This window comes from Medicago sativa, chromosome 8, assembly GCF_051527215.1.
Source record: "Medicago sativa cultivar Bolivia chromosome 8, Bolivia_mono, whole genome shotgun sequence".
In the NCBI taxonomy this organism is placed as follows: Eukaryota; Viridiplantae; Streptophyta; class Magnoliopsida; order Fabales; family Fabaceae; genus Medicago; species Medicago sativa.
In genome coordinates, this window is record NC_140756.1 from 4010717 (window position 1) to 4018722 (window position 8006).

An 8006-nucleotide genomic window follows, 5' to 3' on the forward strand; every position below is an offset into this window, starting at 1 on the left:
AATTGGGGTATCAAATTTGATTCCCCTTAATAAAAAAATCATATACTACTATCAAGGTAGGAGTGGATAATGAGGTTGGTTTTATTTTTAGCGAATATGCTGGCAATTTATTTTTTATAGGTAAATATTAGATATTTTATTTGGAGAGCCTGCGTCTTTGTGATAAGTTGGTACAATGCATAAGATATGTAAGGTCTGAGGTTCAAACCCCGACGACTACCAAAAAAAGATAGGTTGCTTGTCGAGATGTCCAACAAAGGGGCGATTGCAGATCACATTACGTCTGTTGCACAAGTGAAAACTATCTCTTGGACTGATTTATTTTTGAGATTGATGGAAATTGAGTTTGTTCTGATTTAGATTGTTGCATGAATCATTTGGTTTGCTTGAAGTTGCACTACATATTTTAATCAAATTTTGCTTATTAAAAAAATTGATATTTTATTTTGGCATAATTACGAATAGTTTAGCATTAGGGAATATAAAAAAATATTTGTGCCTAATTATATTTTATTTTTGGATAATTATAAATCTCATTAAACTCTATCATGATCTTCAAGTAAAAGCTGATATAGAGAATAAATTACAGGTTTCAACACTCTAAAGTATGAAAGTGTTCACACAAAATATGTTATTGCACAACCAAAATACTAATAACTTAGGACCCAAAAAAGTCGTTTTTTAAGGAAAAGACAGAAAGAAAGAAAAAAAGTAAGCACATGTTACCAATTTTCTGTATGATCATGACTACTATTCTAATCAATATTACAATTCAATAGTTATATATGAATCTTCCTCACATCGTTATATATTGAGTGATCTAATTCACAGCTCAAAATTACACAAAGTGGAGAGAATTACACACCTAGCTATAGCAAAGTATATAACATATATAATTAAAAAATGTTCAAATTATAATACAGGGAAATTGCAATAATGGAACCAATCATAGAGAACCCGAAAGTGTCAACTCCAAACTTTGCACCATGATTTGTGGAGATATCAGATTCCAATGAAGACCACTGAGATCTAAAATTTGGATTAGAACCATAAAGAGATTGTACACCTTTAATATCATCAATATTCAAATCAGCTCTTTCATCTCTTGGCCTCAAACTTGGATACATTACTGCCTCTTTCAAAGAACTATGTGACAAACCCAACAAATGTCCAATCTCATGTGTTGCTACTGACTCTAAATCAATTGCCACCTCCGATTTCGTTACACCGAAATCAACCGCCCAAGTCTCGGCTGCATCGAGGTGAAGTCTTCCAATCTCCGGTGAGAACGAATGGGCTAACACACCAAGAACTCCATCAAATGGCTCACCATCACCATGGTCACCACTATAAAATCCTATTTTTATATCCGTGAAACCATAATCCTCTGATTCGACAAAACTAACCGGAATAACTGAACTCCATCTAGAGAATGCTCGTTTGAATGCTTTCCTTATCTCTTGTATGCTCAAGTTATGAATCATGTAGTCACTTGAGAAGCCATAGGTTAGTGTCATTGGCATGTCACGTGACCAACGTGGTTTTCCAGGAAAATAAACAAAATTCGTCATGTTATGAATATGATTTTGATGGTGATTATGATGATGATGATGAGTTTTTGTTGTGTCTGGGACACCACATCTTGGTGTGATCATTTGAGAAACTGTATTGGAATCGAGTTTACCAGTTACTTGAAGTCCAAGATTTCTTTGGTATTTGATGATAGCTGATTCAAAATTCGCATCAAATTCGTCGCTGAATGTGTCATTGTTTTTAATGTACCCGAAACGAGATAGGTATCTTTTGAATTGTGATATTCCTGTGATGTTGTTGCCTCTGCCAGCATTGGTGAAGCTATGAATGTCATGGTTTGTGATGGATATTTTGGTGGCTAGTGGTGAAGATGATGATAATGTGAGGAGAAGAGTAGTGAAGAGAAATGTGAAGGAGTATCTGGGTGATAGGAACATGTTGTGGTTAGTTCTTTCTTTCTTTCTTTCTTTGGAGGCACAGAGAATAGAAATAGAAAGTAAGCTTCCATACAAAGCAATATATAAAGGGTCAACTTTATTCAACAAGATTTAATTAACTAATGATTATAACCATTTTGAAACATTTGCATATGATTATTTGTATAACAATAAGACTAGGCTCCACGCTAAACAAATATTATTTATTAGTATGGAAGAAATTCAAAAGTGGATAAGTTAAGAAATCCCTTGTTGACAAATTAATCTGTGTCACCTTCCAATCTAGCTTTATATATGTTTGAAGTAACTTAAAGAACAAATTTAGAAAAATGAATTGAATGGAGCAAGTAGCTTTGAGAGAGTGTGAAGTTGAGCAATACAATCTTGCAGGTAACTGTTCCATGATAAAGTGGCAAAATTCTAGTCTGCAGTTGTTTTCTCTTGAAGTAGAATTAATATAACAAGTAGTTACATCCCATCATTATATTGGTTGTTGCCTCTGTCTCATCCCTCTCCTTTTCACACTCTCAAACGTATTCTTTACTCTAAATCTCTATCATATAATAGTATATCACAAAAATATATAAAAAGGCAATGCTACAATATTAACTATATTTTATAGCTTAACTAAGGGTTTATGAAAGTAGATAAAAAAAAAAATTAAGGTTTATGTAAGAAATGGAAATTCACATTATTTTTTCTTGTCAACACGTTACAGTACCACTACATGTCTACATGTACAATTCATATTCAAGGTCCCCTCCCCTGCATTCTGATAAATAAATTTAATATATAATTTCATAATGTAGGTCACAAATTTAAGTTGCGAATTTGCAATAAGATACAAAGTTGATCATAAAAATAATAAAGTAAACAACTAAATGTGTGTTTGGAACTAACCCGATTCAGGATGTCATTGCCCGACTGGCTTAAAGTTACAACAATCAGGTTTAGTGTGTGTTGAGACAATTCCAAACACATACTCCCTCAATTCCAAGCCTGATTGGCTTAATAGACGAACAAACACAATTATAATTTATTAAAATAAATTTTTTACAAACGAACACAATTATATCATTACTATTAGACGGGTCACGTTCTCGTTCTCGATATGGTCGACTCATGTAGAAAATGATATGGGTGAGCCAAGGCCATCCCTCCCTACGACCACCTATTCATCATAATCAAGTCCATCACCGTCTCAAGGAATATCAACTCAATGTGTCTGTTTGTCTTATCAGCGAACAACGTAGACACGGGTGGCAGAGGTGGCAGGGGTGGTGGCAGGGATGCTAGGGGTGTAGTTATATCGGGATGTTTGTACTTTTTTAATTATGTTAATGTTTGAATCTTTTGGATGATTTTTAGTTATGTAACATTTGGATAATTTTAATTTTTATGTTTGATTAATGTTTGAAAATTATGTTGTGTTGTTAATTGTTAAGTTATAAATTCAATTTCCTGTTTGAACATATGGTCAAAGGCCAAAACAATTGGCTAAATGCACCAAAACAGAGGCTCAGCCCAAACAGATGGCTTTTGCCTCTGTGCTGATGCTGGTCGGATTATATAATCCGGACAACTTTAACGCTTTCCGGATTATATAATCCGGAATCATCCTTTTTCAGCCAATTTGTTGACTTTCAACGGGGTGATTGACACATTTCGGATTACTTAATCCGAAAAGTGTAAGACCTGTCCGGATTGTGTAATCCGAATCCATCCATTGGACATTGGCATCAGGGTGCTTTAAGTTCCAAAATCCACGAATTTATCCGGATTTCATAATGTGAACGTAGTTCGGATTATGTAATCCGGAAAAGGGGTATTTTTTTAAAAAAAAAAATAGGGCGCGGTAGAATACAACAGGGTGGAAAAAGTAATAGTCAAAAATCAAATATAAGTAACATAGCAATTCAATTCTTTTTATTGGGCTTAACTGCTACAAGACCTTTCCTTGTTGGAACAGAGGCTTCCCTCGTATCTGTAAAGAATATTTCTTTTTAGGTCTCCCTCATATCTCTTTAACCCTTATAAAATTTTGAAATTGTCCTTAATAACACTTCTCGTAGATAACTATCAGATCTTTATTCTAAAAAAACTCCATCTACATCCGGTAGATAACCACCGGATGTTCATTTTATAAACTTTATTTTCTACCTTCCTATAAATAACTACCAGATGTTCATTTAAAAATTCCATTTTGTACCACCGTTAGATAACTACCGGTTTATTGCCCATTTAACTTTTGGTTTACACTGTCAAAAAACAACAACTTTTTTTTTGTAATGGTTTTCACAGCTTAAAAATCGGCATTCATCAGATGCTCAAACTCAAACTCTTAGGAGCATTGCATGATTTTAAAGGTTACCATAAACTTTAAATACAAAGAAAATATAAAGGATTTTTTTTTTTTTTTTTTTGGAACTTGACCAACCTTGATGGGTTGGATCAAATCTGTTAACCGTACGTGCCAAACATTTTAAATTCTGATAATCATTTCCTTTGGAGGAAAAACATAATGATTGAAGTGATAAAGAGTTAACGAGTTCAATTTTTCTGTCTAACAAAAATTAACAAGTAACTATTTAAAACATTGACCATTAAAAAAAATCATCTCCCAAACCAAAGAAAGTGATCAACCGGCAAAAGTGGAAATCCCCTTCAAACCCAACAAGGAGTGAAGGGAATCTCATACCTTCTTTGAGAAAGATCATGGAAAGAACAAGTGTTCAACTCTTTCCAATTTATCACAACAAGAGCATAAAGAATTACGAGAATCATCAAGAACAGTGGATTTAGCTTAGTTTTTTTTAGAAGTAATTCTATCCGATACATTTTTGGACATTAAATATGGACATCTTTGCTAATTTAGAATCAAACTTTAGTTTATCATATTTTGAGAGTTTAGTCTCTCCCACTATACTCAACATGAGTTGCTATTAGCCCAGTTTTTATGATTGGGCAAATGAGAAATTTATTATAAGTGATAAAATAACTTATTTATGCATCAAGCTATACTATTTTAATTTTTTAGGTTGACCTCATAGTTCCGTTCCTAATCAAGAATATCCTTGTGCGCAAGAGCCTTCATCGATGATAAATTATTCTTAATTAACCTTCATGTGAAAACAAGCACCTTAAGGAAATGAACAAATTCTACATTTTTAATTTACAGACAAATGAACATACTTGAGTTGACCTAGTGATGTTAGCTTAAAACCTTGGAATGTGCTCCTTTTAATGTAGGTATGAGGTTTGAAACAAATGTTAATAAGCTCGTGGTGATGTTTTTATAGATTCAAATTATAAATCTTTTGCATAGCTCACCTATTGATTTATCATGATGATAACATCCTATTTATTATTATTGCACTTTTTTCTCTATGTACTACAGTATGTTGTATGTACACCTATAAAAAACAAATGTATGCATGTACAAGTATGAAATCTTGGAACAATATCCAAGTAAAAGTGAGATAAAGAGGATGGAGGAGGAGGAGGATAATTATACCCGTGGACCATTATTTGATGGAGGAGGGAAAGTAAATTTGACTATACTACTACCTTGCATCAATTAGTAACCACACAAATTGGAACAGAATTAAATGTATGAAGTTCAACCTCCTACAAATGTTTTGAGGCCCAGATGTTTAATTGCTCACATAATTGAGTTTGAGGGGACAACAGGCAGTCACAAAGAAAAAGGACAAAATTAATCAAGTCCTGCAATAGGGGGGCCATGTATTGAGTGAGTGTCAGATGAGATGAGATGAGATGCACCACACCACACCACACCAAGAATTAATATCAACAATTTTGTGTACCTCTGATCTTTCATATGTTTAGTTAGACAGGGAGAACCCTCCCATTCCCAAGTACACATATTAACTCAACTTTCTAATGTATTTATGCTTTCCTTCTTTCCATTTTCTTACCCAAGTCTCGATGTAAGAAAATCTATTTACCATTTTTTACTTGCTATATATTCTGGTAATTAGTTAGACTTTCATAAATTAGTGACCATATGTTTCTAGCCAATTTCAATTTCTGAATCTATTGAACATTATCTCTTTATCTTGTGATGAAGCTTGGTAAGTTTAAGTTTAATTTTTCTACTACTGCATTTCCTTTACCTTTTCTCTACACAACCAAAAAGTTGTACATCACATAATTCCACCAAAATTTTAAATGGTCCCCTCTTTAATTTGTTCAAGGAAAAAAAGAAGAAGGAATTGTTCCATAAAAAAAGAAAAAGAAGGAATGGTCCCTACACCACTTCACTTATGCTCTGAATTTCCCTTCATCATTTTGCAAATTTGGGTGTCTCATTAAATGAAACCAAAACTAACTTTGTCTCTCAAATTTCCTACTTGTACGAGTACATGATTTGTGACACTTTTTTTTTAGAGGAAGCACACAACCTTAAATAAATTTTATAAATGAAAAAATTAAAAGAAAAATAATTTAGTCATATCATTTAATTATTTTTTAGTTAATAGTTTCAATTATGAATGTGTGTCTAAATAAATTTTAGGGTTAAATATGATTTTGGTCCTTATAAATATACCAAATTTTCGTTTTAGTCCCTCCAAAATTTTTCTGCAACTTTTACTCTCTATAAAATTTTTAATCGCTACTTTTGGTCCCTATTTTTAAGTTAATTTTTGTATTTTTTAATGCAATTATGCAGAAATGTGTAGAATATTGTAAAATATTTTTCCAAAAAAAATTATAATTTTTTAACAAAACACAAATTAAATATGAATTTTTAAGCGTCAAAAATATAAAAATTCATATAAAATTTATGTTTTTTTAAAAAATTCTAATTTTTTTTGGGAGAGATTCTTATAATATTTTGAATTTTTCTGCTAAATTTTATTCAAAAATATAAATTCTACATATGAATTTACTTTAACGGAGGAATCAAAAGTGAAGATGGAAAACATTTTAGGTACTAAAAGTTGAACAAATTTTTTAGAGGGACTAAAACAAAAAATTGACTTATTTATAAGGACAAAAAACATATTTAAGCCTAAATTTTATTTGGAATTGTGCCAAATATTATTTATCATTTTCTTAATCCCAACACATAAATATGACTACACACGCTTAAGCAAATAGATTCCTAAAGGGTAATCCCAACAAATGGGGTCTACTTAGAGCATCTCCAATGGGGGTCCTTACTTAACAAGGACTACTCCTCGTTAAGGACCCTCTATTGGAGGAAGAAAAAATGAGTCCCCGTTAAGGAACAAACAACTATATAAGGATCCTCTCTCTCTTGGATAACTAACGGGTCCCACGTTTAAAAAGTATTAAAATGTGTACTACTTGGTCCCACTTGCATAAAGGAGTAATAAAATGTGTACTACTTGGTCCCACTTGTAAAAAAGAGTAGTGGATAAATTATTTTTGTTTAATGATATAAAGATAGTGAGACATATTTAAGTATTTTTTATTGGAGTCCTTATTAGTGTATTACCATTGGAGTCATTGAGTCCTTAATAGGTACTTTTATTAAAAAAATTATAAATAAGTGATGTGTCACGTGTGATCCATTTAAGAAGTCCTTGTTAGGGAACTACCATTGTGGTTGCTCTTAGTTTTGTATCCAAGTGGCTAGCCTAACGGGCTGGCCTGAGGATTGGTAATTTAATTAATTAATTTATTTTTTAAAAATATATAAAAAATTCCACGAAATTAAAAAATGAACGAGTTTGCGAATTAACTCATGAATATGATATGACAACCATGCTTCCATATAATTCTGCCTTTTGGAAAGTTTTATAAATGGCCTAATTTTGTTGTTGTATCTACCACGTCCAACACAACATAGCAGATCATTAGACAAGTGTAGCTAATTGAGAAATTGATCAATGGCATGAATGATTCTGAAAGTAGCATAAAAGATTGGTTTGATAAATCAAGCAGTGTATTTGCCGGTAGGTACTTCTTTCACGTTACTTTCATCCCACTTTAACTCATATGTCAACAATGAAATATCATATTTCGGCTTGAATAACTTTAATTAGG

The 8006-nt window shown here is 32.2% G+C and overlaps 1 pseudogene across 1 annotated transcript; it reads right to left on the reverse strand.

Moving 5' to 3' along the window:
• Positions 1-720: 720 nt before the first annotated feature.
• On the reverse strand, positions 721-2224 carry LOC146896258 (metalloendoproteinase 4-MMP pseudogene; annotated as a pseudogene). Its single transcript, XR_015022948.1, has one exon. The product of XR_015022948.1 is annotated as a metalloendoproteinase 4-MMP pseudogene (transcript).
• Positions 2225-8006: the final 5782 nt, after the last annotated feature.